At 40.2% G+C, this 25,686-nt stretch overlaps 1 protein-coding gene across 2 annotated transcripts in view; it reads left to right on the top strand.

The window, feature by feature from the left end:
- The window catches only part of LOC130904907 (uncharacterized), a 40,030-nt gene that overhangs the window by 905 nt on the left and 13,439 nt on the right, over positions 1 to 25,686 (top strand). The gene's annotated exons all lie outside the window — the stretch shown is intronic.

A 25,686-nucleotide genomic window follows, 5' to 3' on the forward strand; every position in this document is an offset into this window, starting at 1 on the left:
TACCGCACAATAATTTCCAACCATTTTTAAAGAGCGACCTGTGTTGAAATGCCTCATTGCTTATGTTTCTCGCTTCCACAATGGCGATAGCGGCGGAAACCTCGCGAGTGCCACGTCATACGCTCGAGCCTAATACAGTATTATGCTTTTATAGAGATATTAATTTCAAGTGGTGACGTCACTCGTAGCTTTTCCTCAGTTTAGCTCCCGCGGCTAATGGAGCGTACCAACTCTCTCAATCAGAGAGGGGTGTCCGAATAACTAGCACGATCATAACACAAATTTGGGTCAGTTTTGCAGTAAATTGGGGGGCTTGAAATATTGATTTCGAGTGATGACGTCCCTCTAAGTCCCTCATTTACTGCAAAATGTGTTATGATCGTGCTAGGTATTAGGACACCCCTCTGTTATTGAGAGAGTTGGTACGCTCCATTAGCCGCGGGAGCTAATCTGAGGAAAAGGTACGAGTGACGTCACCACACGAAATTAATATCTCAATAAAAGCATAATACTGTATCTATAAAACCGTTGCAGCACAAACGATTAACATCATTTTTATATAAATTTGCGGGGTGGGGGCAACTTCATGGAGGTCTGTATAGATGGTCACAAAGCACATTTAAAGTGTGTAAAGTGTCGTCCTTTTTTTTTTTTTTTTTTTTTTAACTTCCGGGTCATCCTCTTGCCGTTGTGTGGCGTGATTTTGCTGCTGTGCTGTGAGCCGTTTGCTGTTGTGCTATGAGCTATTTGCTGTCGTGTTGTGGTAGTTAGGATTCGTGGTTTTGCCAATTTGCAATCGCGGTTTAGGAATTGGGGATCGTGTTGTGGCAGTTTGCATTAGTGCTGCGAGCCATTTGCTGTCATGTTGTGGCAATTGGGGTTCATGCTTTTGCCAATTTGCAATCGTGCCTTAGGGATTGGGGATCGTGTTCTGGCAGGTTGCATTCGTGCTACGTTGGGGTTCGTGCTTTTGCCAATTTGCAATCGCGCTTTTGGGATTGGGGATCGTGTTCTGGCAGGTTGCATTCGTGCTTTTTTCTTTTGCAAAGCGTTTGTAATTTGGCTTCATGCTTTTTTCTATTTGCAAAGTGTTTGGACTTTGATTTCGCCTGACACCTCTCGGCCACCGTATTTTACTGACTGGTGAAACACAGCACAAGCATAGTACATTGGTAGTTCAAAACATTACCGTAAACTGACAATATGTACGGTAATAATATGATCTGATTACTTGAACTTACCAGAATCCAGGAGAAAACAAAACAGATGTGACTTTTCTTTTAAAGGCTGCTGTATAACTTGCTCGTTTCATCATGATGAATAAATGTTTCCTCCATGGATTGATACAGTAAAATAAAAGTTAGAACATAAGTCGGAAATCCGACAGAGCTCATCGCTGTCGACACTGCAGTAACAATAGGAACTATTGTTATTTGGGTTTGAGTTTCCCGAGGGACAGATATAGTTGACGGACACAGGAAGTCTGTGATATGTTACGTTTGTTATGGACCCAGTTGCGGAGCTGCAATAAACGTTGACTCAAATGAGTTCAAGAAACTAAATTCTGTGCTTTATGAAGAGTGAAAAAAGCAGAATTTAACACAGACGAAATCATTCAACCGAACAGAGTGAAGTATTACCGAAACAAAATGGTGACGTCACGTACCGTAACGGTCGGCAACGGATCGCCGCATACGTTTCTTCAACACAACGCGGCAGTGTCAATAAAAAACATAAATCTGTTTATATGTACAGTATATATATGATATATATATATATTAGGGCTGTCAAAATTATCGCGTTAACGCGCGGTAATTAATTTTTTTAATTAATCACGTTAAAATATTTGACGCAATTAACGCACATGTCCCACTCAGACAGTATTCTGCCTTTTGGTTAGTTTTACAGCAAGGTTTTTTGTGCTGTCTAACAGCGAACTCTTGTGGTCGCTTTGCGACATGGTTTATTGCTTTCTTGCCAGTTCAATATGGCTGCACGACGTCTCGGGCTGATGCCTACATTGTAATGTTGTGCTTATATGATCCTTGGACAAGATTTGTCCGTAAGTATGGTTGTTGTAAAGAATGTACGTATTATGTTAGTAAGCGAAATGTTATATTTTTTGTATGAGACGGTTTTTGTTTATGTTAAGTGAACCTGTATAGAGTGCTAAGCTAACGTTGTTGCTAATGCAATGCTTGTGTACTTTTTTGTAGTAGTTTCACTACGGTCTAAAGAGGACAATGGTTTGAGGCCATTTTATTAATAAATCAGATAAAAAAGGAAGAAGTCTGATTATTAAGGCGTCGTTCACTAGCTGTCTAGCTTTGGAAAAAGTAGACGCTTCGGAGTGAGGACAGCATAGATAGATTTAAATGACAGTAGAGTGAAATGCCCACTACAGTCCTTATGTACCGTATGTTAAATGTATATATCCATCTTGTGTCTTATCTTTCCATTCCAACAAATTATTTTACAGAATATATATATAATTTACAGAAAAATATGGCATATTTTATAGATGGTTTGAATTGCGATTAATTGCGATTAATTACGATTAATTAATTTTTAAGCTGTAATTAACTCGATTAAAAATTTTAATCGTTTGACAGCCCTAATATATATATTTCTGTCTCCATCCCTGTACCTGTGCATAATGCTCACCATGATTTTACAAGTTGATTTTAGGGGAAAAAAGTGTACGTTATATTCGGGAAATTATGGTAATTAGTACAGGTGGAAAAGGATGATGCTCCACAAGCACTTTATTAGACTTGTTATTAACACTTGTGTATGTAAAAATCTGACGATAGTAGATTGTTTTCTTCCTGGAGATGCGTGTGTGGCACCCTGGCAGGGTTTTTTTTTTTCATTGCGGTTTGACAGTAGCCGTCATATTTTCGAATCAAAGCACCATCCCACCTCCAAATTTTATACCGGACCGGCATTCTGGACCGTTCCAGCCCACTTTCACCCCTGGTCTTACCTTTTCCCAGAGGAGGGTAGTAAAACAATAAATTTACTTGAGTAACTTTTTGAGAAAAATGTACTTCTAAGAGTAGTTTTTTACAACGCCATACTTTTTAATTTTACTTGAGTAGATTTGTGAAGAAGAAACGCTACTCTTACTCCACTTCCACTATCTTGGGCTACACTGGTCGTTGCATTTTTCTTCTTTATTTTACATATTAGATTTGACTTCTTTTAATCGCATACTCCATTATACCAATCAGACTCAAGACTGCCGTTCTATGCTCATGCCAGCCTGTTCAATCATGTGGCGTCTTTAAAGCAAGTAAAAAATTAAGTATTCAACATACAGCACCGCCATCAACATGACTCGAAAGTATGGATTTTAATCTCTCTCACAGTTTTTATTTGGCACTGATTGAACACAGATAGTTCCATAATAAGAAATATGTTTTCTCCACGAGAGAGTGCTTATGCTGTTTGGACGAATAATGCTCAATTTCTGTAGATTTTTTTTTCTCTCGCTGGAATTCAATGTTTTTTGTATTTCTTTGGATTAATGTGGTTATGTAATATGTTATAGTACAGTATAATAATAACAGTTCATATAGATAACTTTGTGCTGAGGAAAAAAAAACAAGCATTTTTTTTTTTTTTTTTTTTTTTTAATAAACCTGTCCTGTTCAGCTGTTTGACACAGAGAATGGAAGTCTTAGTGCCCGGGTTGTCTGAACAGTTTTAATGTTTCACATTGAGAATCTGATATACTCCCATTGTGATCATTCAAACTCCCTTTTTATTATGACAAAGCAGCGAACAGGAAGGGATTATGGGGGGACAGAAGAAAAGCAACACAAGAGAAGAAAGAAAAGAAACACATACACAAACAACAACAAGAAATACATAGAACATCTAGACTAATGATTAATATGCTGGTGCCATCGTCAGCGAGATGTATTTCCGGTTTACACCATGTGGGGGCCTATTGGCCAGTGAAAGAGGGGGAGAGGGGTGGGGGTGTCTATAAGCTAAGTGATTGAAAGAGGTAGAGTGTACACAAATCAGTTCTGTGATCTAGAACCCAGTAATCATGTGAATCTCTTATGAATGTAAGCCCGTTGGCGATCAACCCTACGCCGCCCCATCGCCAATCCCGGCACCAAGACCCCCAACCCGAGCATGCACTACCGCATCCCGCAGCACGTGAGCCCCACCGGACGCGCGACAGCCACGCAGACGGGCGGAGAAGCCGCGCGGGAGCCAACCCAGGGCCACGGCCCCCACCCAGCTAGCCAGGGGAAGGAGGGTGGGCGGGGGGTCAAGCGCAGCCCATCCCTCCTCCCGCAGCCCAGCAAAGGAGCCATCGCCCCCCCCCCCCCCGGGATCCAGGGTGGTCCCCCGGGCCACCCGCACACCCATCAACCGGCCTTCAGGGATGGCAGGAGGGGACGCACCACCAACCCCACGTCTATCCCCACCCGCCCGCCCACCCGGGCCACGAGCCACAGCCGCAGCCCCCCAACCGGCACGCCACGGGAACCCCAGCGGCCCACTAAGCCCAAGGCAGGGCAGGGCCCCCCGCCGGTGCAGGCAACACCCCGCTGATACACCGGCGCCCAGCCAGCGACCCGCGACGGAGCGCAGGGCGGATGCCCAGTCAGAGAAGAGGGGAAGGCGGAGGCAGGAGAACGCCGAGGAACCGCCACGGGGCGATGCAAGATTGGAGCCCCGACCCCCCCACCCCACTCCCTGACAGCCCAGGCAGAGGGGAGGCCACACCCCAGGAGCCACACCATGAGGAAAAAGTGTGGGACCCACCTACCACCCTATTACTGTGGCTGCCAGGTTCCCGGCTGGCAGCCATCACCCAGCACCGTGATGGGATTGTGAGGGGAGGGTAGTGCAATGTATGCATTAAAATAGGAGAGCTTAAAAAACAAGCATATTAAGCAGTTACTCACAATGTTACTCATTACTTGAGTATTATTTTTACCCAATATTTTTTTATTCGAACTTGAGTAGATTTTTGGATGACTACTTTCACTTTTACTTGATTAATATATATATATATATATATATATATATATATATATATTATTTACTGTATATTTTGAAATAACGCTATTACTTGAGCAAAATATTTGGCTACTCTACCCACCTCTGCCTTTTCCATATTTAAAACTAGCTACGGACAAGCTAACAGACATGGGCATTGTTTGATGGCTTCTAATTGTAGCAGTAACAACATCCCTTTTTAAAACCTTGTAATTTAATATTGCAGTATCTTATCTGGATTTACATGAACTGCTCTGCTGAGGTATGAAATTGTTTTTTTGTTTTTTTTTCCCCCAGATATAAGGTCATCCTATAGAGAGATGCTAGATAAATCTCATTTGTGTCACATGTTGTCTTCACTACTAACACTAATATGATTTCATTTTTAGGATTAGAAAGTCTTGTCTCATGCAGTAGTTTTTTGGGGGGTCTTGACATTTGGCATAACTGCAAACCTCGTGAGATCCATTACAATAGTGTTGAAATATTCTGCTTCTGCAAAAATAATTACAAAAAATGGATTTTAATAATCTCAACATCCTCCACTTTCATGTATTTAAATACTGCATTAAAGTCGATGGACGTTTTTGTCACATGTGGGTAAACTAGATTAGGTGGAAGTGCCTTAGCAGGTCACGACGGTTCTCATTAAAATGCTGAATCTGTGGCGTATGTATGTAACATTTATGTCTGTGTGCAATTTGCATGTGTGCATGCAGTATAGTGTGTTTGCAATTGAGTGTCTGATCCTCCCTGCTAAGGCCATGGCTGTGTTTGTGTGGCTCTAAATAATGACTCTGTCTAAGCCACATGCCTTCTGGGCTCTCCTGTCCAACCCCTCTACCGCCCAATCCTAGCCCCTCAACAACCCCACACCCACGCACATACACAAATGCTTATGCTGACTGGGTATGGCTGGCTGATTCTTAAATGTCAGATGACTTCACTCCTGGAACAATATTTGTTGGCTCCAGTTTATTTATTTTTTTTCTCCTCTCGTCTTTTCTTTCCAAAGTAACCTGATTAAATCACTTGGTGGTCACTCTTTCCTGATAGATGGACTAAATGTGTTTAAATGAAATGATTTACCAAGACTTAAAAACGTATCTTAATTAATGTATAGTTCCTCTGTTTGTCTCAACTTTTCATGCCTTTTTACGAGCTAGGTCATTTAATCACAAACTCATTTTTTTCCCCTCTCACCTCTATCTGTACCATTCATCACTTCCACAGCCTTTCGCACATGGAAAATGACAGCTGCTATTCTTTTTACAAGCACATATTCACCTTCCACTACCCACAGTTCCTCAGTGACAGGCAGATAACATTATGGACACTGGATTACTTTCTTTATAGAGCCTCTCATCTCCTGCTGCACCTCCTGCTCTCCCACAGTCAGATAATAACTCCTGATAACTTTCATATTAAAGCTGCACTAGACACATATTGGTGTAGTCTAAATTGGGCGTACCACCTAGCTCGCCCATCATGATTTATATAAAAGGACACAGAAGGGCCAAGAATGACAAGTAGTATAATGGCTCGTGGCTATTTCAGCGCCTTACAGCTTACTAAATTGTGCATTTATATACACTGTATATGCCACTAAAAGATGATACAGGAAAAAAATAGTTTCATTTAACTGGCTGGTGTGTACCATCATTGCCGAGAGCCTATGACATTCTGCACATTACTTTCCAGAATGAAGAATATCTTTTTCTTTGACTTTTTTTTTTATACCACAGTATTTTATACTTAAGAAAAACGTATTTTGACCATTTTTAGTAATGTGATGGAGTATGTTTACACACCCGAGAAAAAGTGTCACAAAATGCTGTTTTGACCCCCACCTCATTAAAAAATTGAAAATGCTGAAAAACGTTTAACACAATAGCTCTGCGAGTCAATAAAATTCTTTGAGCAATTAATTATCTTCAAACATATGTAATCTATGAATTCACTTAACAAAATGGGGGTTTCAATGAAATGTATCAATAACAGTGTTGTTAATCTTATTTTAAAAAAGTAGTTACAGTTAGAAATGAATTCTTCCTAAAAGTAACTGAGTTAGTAACCTCATTGTAAGAGTAATTAGTTAAGCAGCAAAGTAACTGACGTTACTTTTCATGTTCTACTCATTATTGCATTATACATTCTGTAACATCCTTTACATTAAATATGTTTATAATTACTGATTGAATTGAATTGATTTTTTCCCTTTGAAAAAAAAATATTGGTCACACTTTTTACTTTTTTTTTTATTTTTTATTTCACCTGTACACAGTAAAAGTGAAATGTTATACAAACTTTAAAATGTGAGAAAAAAGCCATTATGTTTTTCTTGTTGTTCTGAACCCGCACCGAACCATGACCCCCGTACCGGCATACGTACTGACTTGTGTGTATAGTCACACCCCTAATACAGTGGGGCAAATAAGTATTTAGTCAACCACCAATTGTGCAAGTTCTCCTTCTTGAAAAGATTAGCGAGGCCTGTAATTGTCAACATGGGTAAACCTCAACCACGAGAGACAGAATGTGGAAAAAAAAAACAGAAAATCACATTGTTTGACTTTTAAAGAATTTATTTCCATATTAGGGTGGAAAAAAAGTATTTGATCACCAACAAACAAGCAAGATCTCTAGATGTCAAAGAGGTCTAACTTCTTCTAACGAGGTCTAACGAGGCTCCACTCGTTACCTGTATTAATGGCACCTGTTTTAACTCATCAGTATAAAAGACACCTGTCCACAAGCTCAGTCAGTCACACTCCAAACTCCACTATGACCAAGACCAAAGAGCTGTCGAAGGACACCAGAGACAAAATTGTAGACCTGCACCAGGCTGGGAAGACTGAATCTGCAATAAGTAAAACGCTTGGTGTAAAGAAATCAACTGTGGGACAATTATTAGAAAATGGAAGACATACAAGACCACTGATAATCTCCCTCGATCTGGGGCTCCATGCAAGATCTCAGCCCTTGGCGTCAAAATGGTAAGATCGGTGATCAAAAATCCCAGAACCACACGGGGGGACGTAATGAATGACCTACAGAGAGCTGGGATCATAGTAATAAAGGCTACTATCAGTAACATAATGTGCCGCCAGGGACTCAAATCCTACACTGCCAGACGTGTCCCCCTGCTGAAGCCAGTACACGTCCAGGCCCATCTGCGGTTTGCTAGAGAGCATTTGGATGATCCAGAAGAGGACTGGGAGAATGTGTTATGGTCAAATGAAACCAAAATGGAACTTTTTGGTAGAAACACAGGTTCTCGTGTTTGGAGGAGAAAGAATACTGAATTGCATCCGAAGAACACCGTACCCACTGTGAAGCATGGGCGTGGAAACATCCTGCTTTGGGGCTGTTTTTCTGCAAAGGGACCAGGACGACTGATCTGTGTAAAGGAAAGAATGAATGGGGCCATGTATCGAGAGATTTTGAGTGAAAATCTCCTTCCATCAGCAAGGGCATTGAGTATAAGACGTGGCTGGGTCTTTCAGCATGACAATGATCCCAAACACACAGCCACGGCAACAAAGGAGTGGCTTCGTAAGAAGCATTTCAAGGTCCTGGAGTGGCCTATACAGTCTCCAGATCTCAACCCCATAGAAAATCTGTGGAGGGAGTTGAAAGTCCGTGTTGCCCACCGACAGCCCCAAAACATCACTGATCTAGAGGGGATCTGCATGGAAGAATGGCTTGTGAAGAGTTACAGAGAATGTTTGGCCTCCGTTATTGCCAACAAAGGGTACATAACAAAGTATTGAGATGAACTTTTGGCACTGACCAAATACTTATTTTCCACCATGATTTGCAAATACATTCTTTAAAAATCAAACAATGTGATTTTCTGGGTTTTTTTCCACATTCTGTCTCTCATGGTTGAGGTTTACCCATGTTGACAATTACAGGCCTCTCTAATATTTTCAAGTGGGAAAACTTGCACAATTAGTGGTTGAATAAATACTTATTTTCCCCACTGTACATATACAGTGGGGCAAATAAGTATCTTTTCTGTTGCTGTGTGTGTGTGGGGGGGGGGGGGGTCGGGGGGGGGGGGGGGTTGGTGTGTGTGTTTGTGGTTAAGCGACACAGAGAAAGTCTTAAATATCATTCGTCTGTCTGTCAGTGTCGTCTTGGGTCACAACAATATGGCACAAGAGGACAAGAGAGGAGTAAAACTGACAAATGAACCTGTCGATCTCCCACACAAACTTACTCACACACACATGCAGGTGTCTCATACATCAGCCACCTGATGGAAAACTGACTTGCACAAACCAACTGGGAAAGTGACCCCCTGTTTTATGGAGTGGCAAGCACAATGAGAGGATGCAGCAACTGAGTAATGATGAGTGAGCAAAAAACAAAGTCAAATACCATTGGATAGCTAAGTAAAAGTATACCAGTGCAGTTTAGTTACTTTGTTATGAAGGTACCAAAACAACTGCCTCTAACACTTTTTACCCCAACATCCAATGCATTAAACTGCAATTGGTACCCAACTCTGTCAAAAGCTGAAAGGGCAACATTTCACTCACCTGCTGATATTGGAAACCAAATGATGAATGGATGAGTTTTTCTTGGATTATTAATGGTTGTTTTGTCGTCATCAGTATCGGGGAGTATAAAGATATAACGCGCCGATGCTGCGTAATATGTACTTTAGTCGCCAACAGTTGGTCAACCTACCGATAGCCGTTGGCTACGCAAGCCGCTGTGAAACAAGGAGTCCTGTCGACCTTCCCAACATGATGATAGACTTCCAATCATGTGGCGTCAAGTCATCTTCTGCTATGAATTTCAAAAAGTTTATCATTTGATGTCCAATTCATTTGAAGCGAGAGGGTGGCAGCAGATGAATGACCCTCTGTATCTGACCTAGCCATGATATCAATGACTTTATATTCAAGTGAGTATACAACAATTTAGTATTAAATAGTGGATATCTTTTTCAAAATCATGGTATCGGTACATTGTTGGCATTGGCCAATATCTCAAAGCCAGGGTTGGAATCGGTACCAATAGCTAAAAAATCGGTGTATCACTAATGGGTTACTTAGTCATTTGATGTCACACTATCCACAGAGTTGATGCCACTAATACCCCTTTGAGAAAAGTCAGATCAAATCAGGCTAAGAACTAGGGCTGGAACTAATGATTATTTTAATCATCAATTAATCGGACAATTATTTATTCCATTAATCAGTTAATCAGATAAAGGTCACTTTTTTCAATTACCTTTACATTTTAACCCTTGAGAGTCGAAGGACGCGCCGGCGCGTCCTCAGCGCACGTCGTCTTTGAAGCGCCCTCACGTTTTAATTACGTCACCCACATGGCGTTGGTTGGTCTCGTTTTAAAATGCGGAAGTTGCGGTTTACTCTCGTTATTATTTGAAGTCAATTGACCAACTAAAACGTGAGATATTGTCATTTAAGTTTGATAGTTTTATTGTCCTCTCAAAAAAACATTAAAACGCTGCATGGATCATTTGTTTATGTCTATATTTCCATCATTTCTTATCCTTTTTCAAAACGGAAGCTCCATGAAAAAAACACAAATCAAACGAACCCTTTCGAAGTCACAGTGGAAACACAAAATGTGTTTTTTTTTTTATAAATAAAACTGCCGTGCGAGGTTCCACCGAACGAGAGGGAGGAGTGTTCTGAAGCAGCGAGGTGGCGAGCGACGGCCGTTTGGATCAAGCAGCGACTTTGTGTGACTTTGAGAATGAACGGAAAACTAAATTTAGCGCAAGCAATTGTGCTTTTTGATCAACTTGAGGAAGAGGATGGTCTAAATTCGTCATCATCGTCTTCTTCGGAAGAGTCCTCGAGTGAAGATAGTGACGGATTTGAACACGTGGGTGACGCCATCGACGAGCAGAGGTAAGCCAACTCACTTTTTTTTTTTAATGCTGAAAAAGTTTCTTTTGAAAGTTTCTTTTGATATTGCAAGACAAAGTTAATTTTGATGTAATATAAGTGTGTGTTTGTGTATATAATAATAAAATGTGCATATCAGATCAAAGTCATACGTGCTCTGTGTGTATCCCAGGCAGGAATTTATAATTTGTGTTCTTTTTTCTATATGAAGATTAGGGATGTAGCACATATTCATCAGCTATGGTATTGCTATGGTATTCTTTTGTATTGTCATACATATAGATTTCCATTATTATTTATTGCTGTATATATTTTTATTTTATACTTTATTATTTTCATAAATACTGCCTTTTTTTTCATGTACATTTATAGTGACAATGAAAAATCTACATTCACTGCCCGAATAGAAAGAGGACGAGGGAGAAGGGGTCATCACGGAAGAGCGATGAGATGTTAGCGGAGGAGAGGCTGGAGAAGTCAGCGCGGCAAAAGCCGATCACCACTGGCTCAGCCTGCACCTGTGCCATGGAGCACAGAGCAAGACACAGACACTGCCCCACAGTGCAGCCGGTTCACACCCCAGAGACCACCAGGACCTCAGGTGAATCGTGACCATGCATACACCCCAAAAGAACTTTTTGACCTGTTCTTCACCTCATTGACAATGATCAATATGTGCAAACACACAAACCAGTATGGCAGAGTCCGAAAAGGGATTGGGAAAAAGTTTGTGTGGACAGACACTACAGTGGAGGAGCTTGAAAAATTTATTGGACTCGTCTTGTACATGTCTTTGGTTTCACTTCCAACTGTGCAAGATTATTGGAAGGCAAGGAATTCCAGGACGAAACAGCTTTTCGGAGTGGCATGCCTGAAAAAAATGTAACTTGTTTATTGTAAATATTTTTGAAAATACTTTTTTTTCCAATGCTATATCCCCCCCCCCCCCCCCCCCCCCCCAATCAGTCTTCTCAATTTGTGTATATAAATGTGTGTTCAAGATGCTTGATTGTGTGTACATAGTTTTCATCAGGTGATGGGCCGCAATACCTAAACTCATAAAGAGATGGCCTCTAAACACTTTTTGTGTTAGATGGTATATATTTTTTCACTGTTCTTCACTGTTTGGTCTGCTGTATATAACCTGTTTTGACTAGAGCATGTATAAAAGCAAAAAACGCCTATGGCTATACCTGTTGTTTATGTTGAATTGTCAAATATAAGACTATTTATTCTAATTTTTTTTGGTTGAATGTTCATCCTAACATGTTGAATAAATATTATAAAGTTTCAAAACGGTTCGTTACGCATGTTTGGTTGTCAATTGGACATCAATATTAAAAATGTTCACAAAACGATTTTGGAATTTTTGGTCTTTTTGGGCCCAAAATGATGATTTATAATTGGTCAGTGAAGGAAACAACAGTTTGGACATGAAGTTCAAGGTGTCACAAAAAAAGGGACCAAACCAGGCCATCGTAAACCATTCTTTCTTTGAAATATAAAGGCAACTTCAAAGGCATGCAAAATCAGACAAAATAGGCCCAGACCTTAAAGGGTTAATTTGAGGTTGCTTTAGGCATGTTGTAACACTGACCACAAAATGGATGACAATTTCCTTCAAAAATATTTTATTACAGCTTCCTGACTTTACTGTAGCCCACAACTGTACTGTTTTAAGTACATAAAATTAGTTAAAGTTTTTAATAAAGGTTCTGAGTATAAAACATAAAATGAATTTCTCTGTGAACAAATCAGACAAAGGTCCTATTTAGAGATGTCAGATCGGTCGGGTCCGATCACGTCATTTTCAAAGTATTGGAATCGGCAAAAAAATATCTATATATATATACTGTATATATATATATATATTTTTTTATTAAATCGTTTTCTAATTGTATTTAACGTTACAGACATAATATGTGTTGAGATAATTATCGGGGTTTGATTTATTAAATATTTGCTTGGTTGGTTGATTGAATATTTGCTTGTGCTCATATATACCATAAATAATACATATTGCCATATTTTTCTTACGTATATAACCAGTAAATGATTATTGCTTGCTATACCAGATTGTAGTATAATGCTTAAGTGTTACAAAGGGTAAAAGAGGGTCGGGGTGGCTTCATGGCCGCGTCGTTGCGTAACTAGACCTTCCAGGCATCCTCAGCACCTGGGGTTTGGACTTTCGCCTAGCCCTTCGAGGACAATTTTCCATCCGAGGACATCTTCCAGGGCCACAGCGGTGCATAACTGGAAGTGTTTGGACTATTTTGCTGATTGTTTAACGTTGCATAACTAAAAGTGTCTGCATTATTTTGACTGTTTATATATTATTTTGACTGTTTATATGATTGTTTTGGTTGTTTACATAAGCTCTTGCTCCACACACGTGTATCACTTAATTCCACCTACATGCGCACACATATCCAATAAAAACCCACATGGGTGTCGCCAGCTTGCTCTCCCTTCCCTGAGGGCGGCCCCAATCTTGTTTAGGGAAAACCCCTAAATAAAATACCAAGGAGGTTTTTTGTCCTTTAGATCAATCTTGGTGGCTCACGAGTCACATGTTTGACCTCCTTGGCCAAGAAAACTGAGTGTCTTCTCTCCTTATTTTTTGGTAATTTTACAATGTCTACCTAAGGATCTATTTTTGAACTTGACATATGTTACACTCATCCAGAGTCTAAGTTTAGGCATAAAGTAGGGTTATCAAATTTATCCCAATAACAGCGGCATTTAATTTATTAAAAAATGTGTCACGTTATATATTAATGTATGCGCTGGACGACCCTCTCACTCATTGTCGCGCTCAATCTGTACTGACACCGTTTTACCTATATAGAGAGATAAAAGGCAGCGCAACATGAGTAGAGTGAATTTTGGCAGCCTTTGGAGCTAAAGCCTTGCAATCTCTCTCCCTATGATTAGAAATATCATGGGATGCAAGGTGGGGAAGCAAGGTGGCAATTGATCTTTGTCTTAACACCTTAAAGAGCATATGACACGAGAAAAAAAGTCTTAAATGGCATTATTATGTGAATTAGAATCATATTTTGAGACCATTCGACTATATACAACAATTTAGAAAAGCACAGATGACGAGAAATTAGTCTTTTAATCTGCCGGTTAGCCATGCCTACCATTATAGGGCTTTAGCGTCCCCAACAGGTGGATGACGTCAGCGGTAGACTGGGCTCATCGGTTTTACTATTCAGCCCATTGAGGGGGAATTATTCAGAACGAGGAAAACGCGACGAAGAGAGCGGCAAAATGTCATTGTTTCTGTCTCTTTACTTCAATATTTTTACAGGATATTCTTTTTATCCAAGTATTTTCCCCAATTGCTAAATAAATGGCATGTTCATGACAAATAACAGTCTTGTGCTGAATGGAATATAAAATAATAAAGATGCATTTATTCAGGACGACATGGCAAAATTACTCCATAATGGTCAAAAATGTCGACTTCACCTTTACTGTCGCACCTCCCGAACGATATTTTATGACACCTAAATCGGACATATGTCATTTCCCTTCCCCGGCTTCGGAGAATGTAAACAAACCAGAAGCCGTGACAGCTAGCCGACATGCTAACCCGAACCGAGTGATGTTTCAAAGTCTTCGAAGTGGAAAATCACGCATAACTATCCTGGATTATTTGACATGACGACACGGTTGTCGATTGTCTTAGTGGATCGGCAAACCGCCCGGCGGAGAGCAATTTACAGTTTGTTCCCCGGAGGAGGGAGGCTGGATTTGTTGTGCAGCTAAGGTGCTGCTGCTAATGAGCATTAGGAGAGCTTTTTACATGCCTATCAATGATCAAACGTAAGTAGTCCTTCATTTAAAGGAAGTTTGTAGTGTTTACTTTGTAATCGCTCTATTCGTATTTGACATAATACAAAACAAGATGTTTACTCACTTCCTCGTCAGTCCAATGGTCCCACAGTAAATATCCACAGTGAATGGGAACCTTTTGAAACTCCAAAAAGTCGCATACGCCTCTCCCTCATACAGAATGATTTTTCTGCAGCCGTTTGGCTGGCGTGATGCGAAAAATAAACGTATTAATCCGCAAAATCAGCTGAATCCTTCGTCCTCATACACAACAGTACACTGTAGCGTGAAGAGGACGTCTTCTACCGTACACGTCACAGCGCCCTCCTCCTCAATGCAAGACCGAAGCCGGAAGTCACTCATTTTCATGGCGCGGGATTCAAAACACTAAATAAAAATAGCGATCGCTTCCACACACATCCAAGCGGCCCATATCATTCAGGGGCATAAAATACCGCGTGTATTATGAAATAAACATGCTTTTTCGTGTCACAGGCACTTTAAGTTATTTCCCAACGCAGAGAAGATATATCAATTGCTAGCACGACGCACAGTCATGGGTGCACTTCCCATCATGCATTTGGGATGGCCACAGTATCATTTACTGAAAGCTCAACAAATACACTAGCTGGCAATATTTAGTCACAATACACAAAGTCACAAGTCTTTCTATCTGTGGATCCCTCTCACAGAGAGAATGTTAATAATGTAAATGCCATCTTGAGGATTTATTGTCATAATAAACAAATACAGTACTTATGTACTGTATGTTTAATGTATATATTCGTCCGAGTTTTATTCATTTTTTTCTTAATGCATTGACAAATTGTATATGATCGGGAAAAGTTATCGGGAATGATTGGAATTGAATCGGGAGCAAAAAAAAGCAATCGGATCGGGAAATATCGGGATCGGCAGATACTCAAACTAAAACGATCGGGATCGGATCGGGAGCAAAAAAACATGATCGGAACAACCCTAGTCCTATTCGTTCAAATAAAAAGCCCACCTTCTTTTATAATAATTTACAGTCTAAATGGGAGTTTGTGTTGAAAGGAGATTCTAAACTGACACTTACACACTAAAGTGCATAATCACTAACTAGCTTAGCGCTCCTTGTTAAATAGTGGCATCCCATCAACAAAGAATAAAAACAATACAATTGGCTTCATTTACTCACCTCTGACGGAGGCACACTGGTTTTAACAACACAAAAGACAATCTAACTCACGATACTTTGTGATAATTTTGATTCAGCAACCCAACCTGATTGTCGCATTGAACTCTCTCTCTTGCCCTAATCACTGGCGAACGTGCGCACACACAAGCCAGGATCCAAACGGGACTGCTCATAGCTGCCGCCAAAATTCGATTATGAAATTCATTGGCAATTAATTTATTAATCGATTTTAATGGACTAGTTGTTGCAGCCTTACCAAGAATTAAGCATTGGTCAAACGGGACAGAATTGTAGCATTTCTACATATTATTTTGCATATTATTTAATCATCCTTAAAAGAAAATTCACTGCTCTTGCTTATTTGTACCTGCCACCATTAGGGAAAATGTAGATACTCCAAACAAAAAACTTAAACTCAGCAAGCTGGCTCAGTTTTGTGTATTTTTACCTAAAAGTACGGCATCGGCACACTTAACTGCTCCGATTCTACGAGGACAGACTGTAGCACATTCTGGCTTCGAGACAGCTGTCAAGAGCTCATTGCACCCACTCAAGACCACTAGCATCAGTTCATGTGCATTGAGCATATTCTTGTTGACGTAAAATCGCCTTACATGTTGAAAACCCAGGAAAAATCTTGGGTTACTCACCACAGTTATAAAAATCTCACTCCTGAATGGACAGTGAACATTTTAAGCCAAGTTTCTTTGTTCTGCCGGATAGTTAGATGGCTAGATATATATTGGATGGACATAGACTGATAAACTGATGAGTATACACATGAATATTAATAATAATAAACATTTTTTGAAGGTGCCTTTCTCAAGGTCGCCGTACAATCATTTAAAAAACAATTAGACAAATTAAAAACTAAAAACAGTAAAATAATTAAGTATAGAACGTTCAAAACAATAAAATACTAATCTATGAAAATAATTAGCAGAACAGTAAAACACAAAGAAATCAGGGTTTATTATGGATATGCGAGTCTGAACAGGTGAGTTTTGAGTTTCAATTGTAAAAGGGGGTGTGAGGCTGTGTTCCTGAGGTCGGGTGGTAGTGAATTCCAAAGCCGGGGAGCAGAGCATTCAGCCGCTCTGCTCCCCATGTTGCTGAGGCGAGCTGGGGGGGGGGGGGGGGGGGCAGACAAATGTATGGGGGTGGAGGACCTAAGGGCATGGGAGGGAGTTGTAATATGGAGGAGGTTGGACATAGGGAGGTGCAAGGTTTTCTGATGGCCTTGAATGTGAGGAGGAGAACTTTGAACTTGCTGTGGAAGTGGACCGGGAGCCAATGGAGCTGGCGGAGAACTGGAGTGATGAGATGGATGAATGGTGTACGAGTTATTATGCAAGCGGCTGATTTCTGGACCAGTTGCAGTTTATGGAGGGTCTTTTGAGGGAGGCCAAAGAGGAAGGAGTTGCAGTAAACCAGGCGGGAAGTGACAAGACTATGAACCAGGATGGCAGCAGAACGGGGGATGAGCAAGGGGCGGAGGCGGTTCATACTGCGAAGGTTGTAGTGGGCAATCCGGGTAAAATTATTGATGTGTGAATGAAAAGAGAGTGAATTTTACAGGATGACACCCAGGCTCTTAACTTGGGGGAAAAGGGTGAAACAGTGGAGATGTCGATGGTGAAGGGATGGCTATGGTATTTGGATATGGTGGATTTGGAGCCGATGAGGAGAACCTCGGTTTTACTGCTGTTGAGTTTGAGGAAATTTTGAGTGAGCCAGTTTTTTGTTTCGGCGATACAGTTAGTCAGGAAGGTGGGCGGGAGAGAGGTACCAGAGTTCGGAAGTAAGGTAGAGCTGGGTTTCATCTGCGTAACAGTGAAAGTTGATGTTGGATTTACGGAAAATATTGCCAATGGGAACGAGGTAGATGCTGAACAGTAGGGGCCCGAGGACAGTCTGGTCCTCAAGAGCACCTATCCAGTTTGTTTTCCTTTAACACACCTGAATCCAATGATCAGCTCATCAGCAAGTTCTGCAGGAGCCTGATAATGATCCTGATTATTTGATTGAGGTGTGTTGGAGGATGGAAACATAGAAAATAGACTGGATAGGTGCTCTCAAGGACCAGACTTGGGCACCCCTGCATTAGCCATGAATTGTAAAATACATATAATTAGGGATGGGAATTGATAGGATTTTTACGATTCCGATTCCATTATCGATATTGCTTAACGATTCGATTCTTTATCGATTCTCTTATCAATTCTAATTTGGGGGGAAAGAACAAACGTTTTGATTGGCATCGAGTTTGTTTAATCAGAAGTCACAACCTTACAAACTCACAACGAGATCAAAAGAGGCCCAAAGCCTCAATGTTAACTGTGGCAATAAGTGGCAAATACACAAGAATGTGTAACATTTTACTGAAACATTTATCTAATAGAAATAAAAAAATATTGGTATATATAGGCAGATAGGTTTTTGTTCTGCCTTTGGCAATATGTGTTAAAGCAGGGGTCCCCAAACTTTTTCCTGTGAGGGCCACATAACTTTTCCCTTCTCTGATGAGGGGCCGGGGTCAGTTTGTTACAGAAAAAGTGTGACGATTGCAGAAGTGCATAAATGTAAAAAATTATTGTTTTTCAGAAAGCCACAATCAAATAACCCTTTCTGGATTCTTTATAATAATAATAATAATAATTAATAATAAAAACACTATTAATTAAATAGATAATAACCAAATAACCCTCTCTGAATTCTTCAAGGAAAAGGCCAGAAAATAAATAACACGATTGAGAAAAAAAAACAAAAAAAAATCAAAATGGCCGGACCAAATGTGGGGGCGGGCCGTATTTGGGCCGCGGGCCGCGGGCCGCAGTTTGAGGACTGCTGGAGCGCGCATACACCCAAAGAAGAAATGCCGCATCCAAGTGAGTGAGAGAGCCTACGTTCTTTGTTAATGTTAATATCTACAGAGGCAACGCCTGTATGTATCATCTTTTGTGTTGTTGTTGTTGTGTTTCCACTCGCGATCGGACACTTAAATCCAGTTGTGTAGTGGTTTGAACGATGTGCTAATGCTAGCGAACGAATGCTAACCATACTGTTATTAGCAGCTAATCATCGCTGATTTACTTTGATGCAAACCTGTTTGTTATTGGGGACGAAATTGATTTGTTTCATTTCTATTCTTAGTTTCACTCTTCAAGTGATGGTTGAATAAAGTCAGCAAATTATACCAACGTCTTCTGCATCGTCATTTGGGAGTTTAGCTAGCTGTATAGCCGGGACTTTTTTTTTTTTTTTATAGCCAGGAATGAGCCTTAGCCTCTTTGTGAGGACAGCGCAATCGTATTCCCTCCCGATGCAGTTATCTCCACCTTACAATGACTGCAAGTCGCTTTGTTGTAATTTTTCCTCGTGAAGTGAAGACACACTTTCGAGCGTTTGAACCTACGTGCTGTCATTGTTATGTTTATGGCTGCAATGCTCGTGCTTACCCGTCGTAACCTTTCATTTTCACACTCTTTCCTGGTGAAGTGTAGTCAAACTTTGGAGCGAGTGGTTCTTGGCGCCATGCTAGTTTGATGCGTCTGGACAACAACTTACATGTCACGACGCAATACGCGTCTTTAGGAATCGTTAAAGGGATCGTTAAGGCTTTTTCATTGTGATGTCGAGGCCTCGAAACACTCGGAACCGGTTCCGAATTGGAATCGGATTTCGATTCCCATCCCTACATATAATGTATGTTACCATGATCATTGCTAGATACGTGCTCTCGAACACCTGAGTTGGGCACCCAACCACCCAATACCAAAGATTAAATGAGTACATGCTACAGTCTTCAAATGTGAGGGTTTCAAATTGCCCTGGTGTTATGTTTGCGCATGAAAAAATGCGGTAATCATTTTAGCGAGGTAGGTTAACATAAAAGGGCAGAATTCCGAGCTTCAGTTTAGTTTCATCCAGGGGCGCTTGATGTCACTCACAGACGGGGGTGTTGAAGATCATTTTTAGTTTTTCCCATCCTAAAACAGCTGTTTCAGTCCAATTTGTCATAGTGGCCCGTTTTCACCATACAAGGTGTGCACAATGGCAGTACATACGCATGCTGCAGAGTTTACAACAGTGCCTTGCAAAAGCATTCGGCCCCCTTGAACCTTGTAACCTTTCGCCACATTTCAGGCTTCAAACATAAAGATATAAAATTTTAATTTTTTGTCAAGAATCAACAACAAGTGGGACACAATCGTGAAGTGGAACAAAATTTATTGGATAATTTAGACTTTTTTAACAAATAAAAAAATGAAAAGTGGGGCGTGCAATATTATTCGGCCCCCCTTGCGTTAATACTTTGTAGCGCCACCTTTTGCTCCAATTACAGCTGCAAGTCGCTTGGGGTATGTTTCTATCAGTTTTGCACATTGAGAGACTGACATTCTTGCCCATTCTTCCTTGCAAAACAGCTCGAGCTCAGTGAGGTTGGATGGAGAGTGTTTGTGAACAGCAGTCTTCAGCTCTTTCCACAGATTCTCCATTGGATTCAGGTCTGGACTTTGACTTGGCCATTCTAACACCTGGATACGTTTATTTTTGAACCATTCCATTGTAGATTTGGCTTCATGTTTTGGAGCATTGTCCTGTTGGAAGATAAATCTCCGTCCCAGTCTCAGGTCTTGTGCAGATACCAACAGGTTTTCTTCCAGAATGTTCCTGTATTTGGCTGCATCCATCTTCCCGTCAATTTTAACCATCTTCCCTGTCCCTGCTGAAGAAAAGCAGGCCCAAACCATGATGCTGCCACCACCATGTTTGACAGTGGGGATGGTGTGTTCAGGGTGATGAGCTGTGTTGCTTTTACGCCAAACATATCGTTTTGCATTGTGGCCAAAAAGTTCAATTTTGGTTTCATCTGACCAGAGCACCTTCTTCCACATGTTTGGTGTATCTCCCAGGTGGCTTGTGGCAAACTTTAAACGAGACTTTTTATGGATATCATTGAGAAATGGCTTTCTTCTTGCCACTCTTCCATAAAGGCCGGATTTGTGCAGTGTACGACTGATTGTTGTCCTATGGACAGACTCTCCCACCTCAGCTGTAGATCTCTGCAGTTCATCCAGAGTGATCATGGGCCTCTTGGCTGCATCTCTGATCAGTTTTCTCCTTGTTTGAGAAGAAAGTTTGGAAGGACGGCCGGGTCTTGGTAGATTTGCAGTGGTCTGATACTCCTTCCATTTCACTATGATGGCTTGCACAGTGCTCCTTGAGATGTTTAAAGCTTGGGAAATCTTTTTGTATCCAAATCCGGCTTTAAATTTCTCCACAACAGTATCTCGGACCTGCCTGGTGTGTTCCTTGGTTTTCATAATGCTCTCTGCACTTTAAACAGAACCCTGAGACTATCACAGAGCAGGTGCATTTATATGGAGACTTGATTACACACAGGTGGATTCTATTTATCATCATCGGTCATTTAGGACAACACTGGATCATTCAGAGATCCTCACTGAACTTCTGGAGTGAGTTTGCTGCACTGAAAGTAAAGGGGCCGAATAATATTGCACGCCCCACTTTTCAGTTTTTTATTTGTTAAAAAAGTTTAAATTATCCAATAAATGTTGTTCCACTTCACAATTGTGTCCCAATTGTTGTTGATTCTTGACAAAAAAATTAAATTTCATATCTTTATGTTTGAAGCCTGAAATGTGGCGAAAGGTTGCAAGATTCAAGGGGGCCGAATACTTTTGCAAGGCACTGTATATACTACTAGCCTACTACAAAGACAGCGTTCTTTTCACCTACAGTGTGTGTTGTTTTTGTTGTTTTTTACAATGATTGAGTTTTTGTATTGGAAGTAAAAGCGTCTGTGTTTTCTAATACAAATCCTCGCAGCCGGACAACGCAATGACACACGAACACATTTGAAAACTAATAGGTCCAATAAGCCTCGGTTTAACACCCAGTTTTCACAATAAAAAAATTAATTGCTTTTGCAATTACAGCGAGCCCTCGTCAATCCGCGCTTCGAAATTTGCTGTTTCAGTATTATTTGTGGATTTTTGAGGTACTGTATATTGCTCCTTTCACACCTCTGCATTTTGTTATCTTCTTCATCTTCATGGAAGTGCACGTGTTTCTTCGTCATCATCGTCATTGTCAGTCAGGGAAGGAGTCGCCGAACTCCAACGTGTTATTTAAAAATGTTACGATATATGCATGTATACTAGTACATGTACAAATCATTGTTTTCTTCTATAGATACCGCATTTATATCATGATCTTTACATTTGTAGGGCTTAAAAACATTTATTAAAATATACATATAAATATATATATATATATTTTTTTTAATTATACTTTGGGGGGAAAGTGGGAAAGCGTGTCTTATATATAAATATATATATATCTTTCCAATTCTGTTAAATCTGAATAAATACATTGAACACACACGAACACACAAAAAAAAAAAAATGTTTGTAATGTAAATAGGCTGAGCCTCTACTTCACATATTTTCGCGGGAGGGTCCCATTAATCGCGAAAAACGAGGGATCACTATACTTTTCTCAACATATAAGAAATATCTGATTTGATAATTTGCTGTTGACAGCATCCACAAAGACAATTTAATTCCTCAATCCATTTTAATTTCAATTACCTACCAACATACGGACCCGGATAAAGACACAAACACAAGGCTCTGTGGGTTTTTAACATCTCATGAAACAGTTACCCTTCAGCAAAGCGTTTCCCTCCTCCTCTCAACACAACAAGTGACATCAAGGGCCCTCTACTGCTCAGAAAATGATATTTCAGCCCAACCCATCCCATAATTTTTTGAACAGACTTTGAAGCTTCAGGAAGCTGCATTTGGTAGAAATATGAAATAAACAAAAGAACCTTTATCCAGGCTCACTTAGTCTGTTTTAATGTGCAAATACACTCACAAGACACTTCATTTGATTAAACAGTATTCCCCCCCCCCCCCCCCCCCCCCCCCATTATTTCCAGAGCGGTGATAATTTAACTGTTTATTGGTTATTGTTAATCTACTTAATACTGCATTGTTCCGGGGGTGAATTTCTATTCCATTTACCTTCTATCGCTTCCTGAAGGGAGCAAAATATAGAAATAGATACATTTCATGCCATGTTGCACTGTATTGGACAATAGTTTAGACTATGACCACAATCATATTAAAAGTGGCAATAGTCGTCAAGTTTGGAAGTTTCTTTAGATATATGCACAAATACATTATTATTGCATGAATTACACGATTTTCACATTAGCCCATGACTAAAGTTGGTGCCGCCACATGCTAGGAAATGTACTATTATTGTTGCTGAAAGGTAATAGGTCACACCAAGGGTAATCTCTGCAATTGACAGGCTTGACTATGAAACTGTATTGATAAGGCCTCACCAAAGGTATCGAGTGCTCTAATGTAAAACATCAATCATGAATCAGGTTCAAAATTATGCTCAAACAACACTTTGGATGTTGTCTGTACTTGAAACCAAAGCACACGACTGCCTTTTTCCTTATGAAGACGAATGGATTGTTGCCTCAAGCAAAGAAGGAGAAAAACGGCTGTTCAGTTTGACATTGAGTTAGCGTCACTGGTTCAAGAGGGTAAACGTCTGCCAATGTCACCCTGCTCTCAAACTCCTTTTTCTAATTCATGAGCCCTCTAATGAGGTAATGCTATTGAGAGTGTCACCATTAGGACTGTCTGGGTAGCATAATATACGAAAGGGTCAGGGTAATGAGTTTTTCATGGACATTACTAATTGATTGTTTTCCAATGTAGAAAACACCAACATACGTTTAAGTTTTATGTTTTATATATACTGTTCGTATATGTGGTGTGTGTAGGTGTGAGTATTTGTGTGTATCTACTATATGTATAGACAGTCATGTGAAAAAATTAGGACACCCCTTTAAATATTCAGTTCTTTATTAAGACATGTTCACATATCAATGTCTGATCTTGCTTTTCTTTATCGCTGGAAAAGAACGATTTTATTGCAGGTAGACATAAAAAAATAACATTGTTTAACTCATTAAACCAAATATATCAACAAAAATGCACATTCTAACCGAGGAAAAAGTTAGGACACCCTACCACCTATTAGCTAGTGTTACCCCATTTCACCCCCTTAATTTCAGTAAGACTTTTTTAGCCATCTACCCGTCTTTAACATCTGTCTGAAGAAGTTTTCCCCACTTTCCAATGCAGAATACTTTCAGCTGCGAGATGTTTGAGGGGTTTCTTGCATGTACAGCCCGTTTCAAGTCACTCCACAACATCTCAAAGGGATTAAGATCTGGGCTTTGACTCGGCCATTCCAGGACTCTCCATTTCTTTTCAGCCAGTCCTTGGTGGATTTACTGGTATTTTTTTTTTTTTTTTTTTTTGGGGGGGGGGGGGGGGTCATTGTCATGTTGCAGAGTCCAGTTTCACCTCAGCTTTAATTTTTTCACAGATGATCTCACATGTTCCTCAAGCATCCTCTGATACACGATAGAATTCATAATGGATTATATGATGGTCAGCTGGCCAGGTCCTGCTATAGCAAAGCATCCACAAACCATGACACTTCCACCTCCATGCTTCACAGTTGGTATGAAGTTCTTTTCCTGGAATGCTGTATAACGCCAAACATGTCCTCTGTTCTGGAGTCCAAATAATACAGTTTTAGAAGAATCTGTCCAAAGAACATTATTCCAGAAGTCCTGGTCTTTGTCTACATCCACTCTGGCAAACTTCAGTCTGGCCTTCGTGTTCTTCTTGGAGAGCAAACGTTTCATCCTTGCACACCTCCCATGAATGTTAAATTTGTGTAGTCTCCTTCTGATTGTAGAGGCATGCACTTTCACATTAACAGTAGCAAGAGCCTGCTGTAGGTCCCGTGATGACATTTTAGGGTTTTTGGAGACTATTTTTGGCATCACGCGTTGTACTCTCGAGGTGAACTTAACTTGCTTGGACGGCATCCACTTATAGACTATTTTTCGGACAGTGGAATGGCTGATTTTATATTCTTTTGAGATCTTTTGTTTTTTTGAGATCTTTTGAAATCCCTTACCAGACTCATAAGCGTCTACAATCTTCTTTCTGAAGGTCTCAGACAGATCCTTTGCTCTCACTATGGTGTAGATGGCTACAAAAAGTGTCTCAGGTCTAGGGGGGGTAAAAGGGGGGGGGGGGTAACTTAGGTGGTAGTGTGTCCTAACTTTTTCCTCAGTTAGAATATGCATTTTTATATATATATTTGGCTTAATGAGTAAAACAATGTTATTTTTTGTTGTTTACCTGCAATTAAATCACTTTCTTTTGGAGAGATAAAGAAAAACAAGATCAGACATTGAAATGTAAATATTTCTAAATAAAGAACTGATTATTTAATGGGGTGTCCTAATTTTTTCATATGACAATATGTGAATATGTAGTGTAGGTACGTACAAGTATATGTATGTACAGTACAGGCCAAATGTTTGGACACACCCCATTATATGCAATACAAATGAAAGTCCCAACCCCACTGATAAAGCAATAAATTCCATTAATCAACCCTGAAAAAGCATACCTGTGAAGTCAAAAACCTCTGCCAGATGACACTTAATGACATCTGTCATAAGTATTCATGGATGCTCATAAAGGTGTCATGTCATAATTATGACAGTCTTATGACACCACTGTCAAGTAGTTTTACCAACATTGCTAACTACTAATCTACTATTCGTTAATTTGAATTCACTTCATTTTAAACTTGATGTAA

This window comes from Corythoichthys intestinalis, chromosome 16 (assembly GCF_030265065.1).
Source record: "Corythoichthys intestinalis isolate RoL2023-P3 chromosome 16, ASM3026506v1, whole genome shotgun sequence".
Lineage (NCBI taxonomy): Eukaryota > Metazoa > Chordata > Actinopteri > Syngnathiformes > Syngnathidae > Corythoichthys > Corythoichthys intestinalis.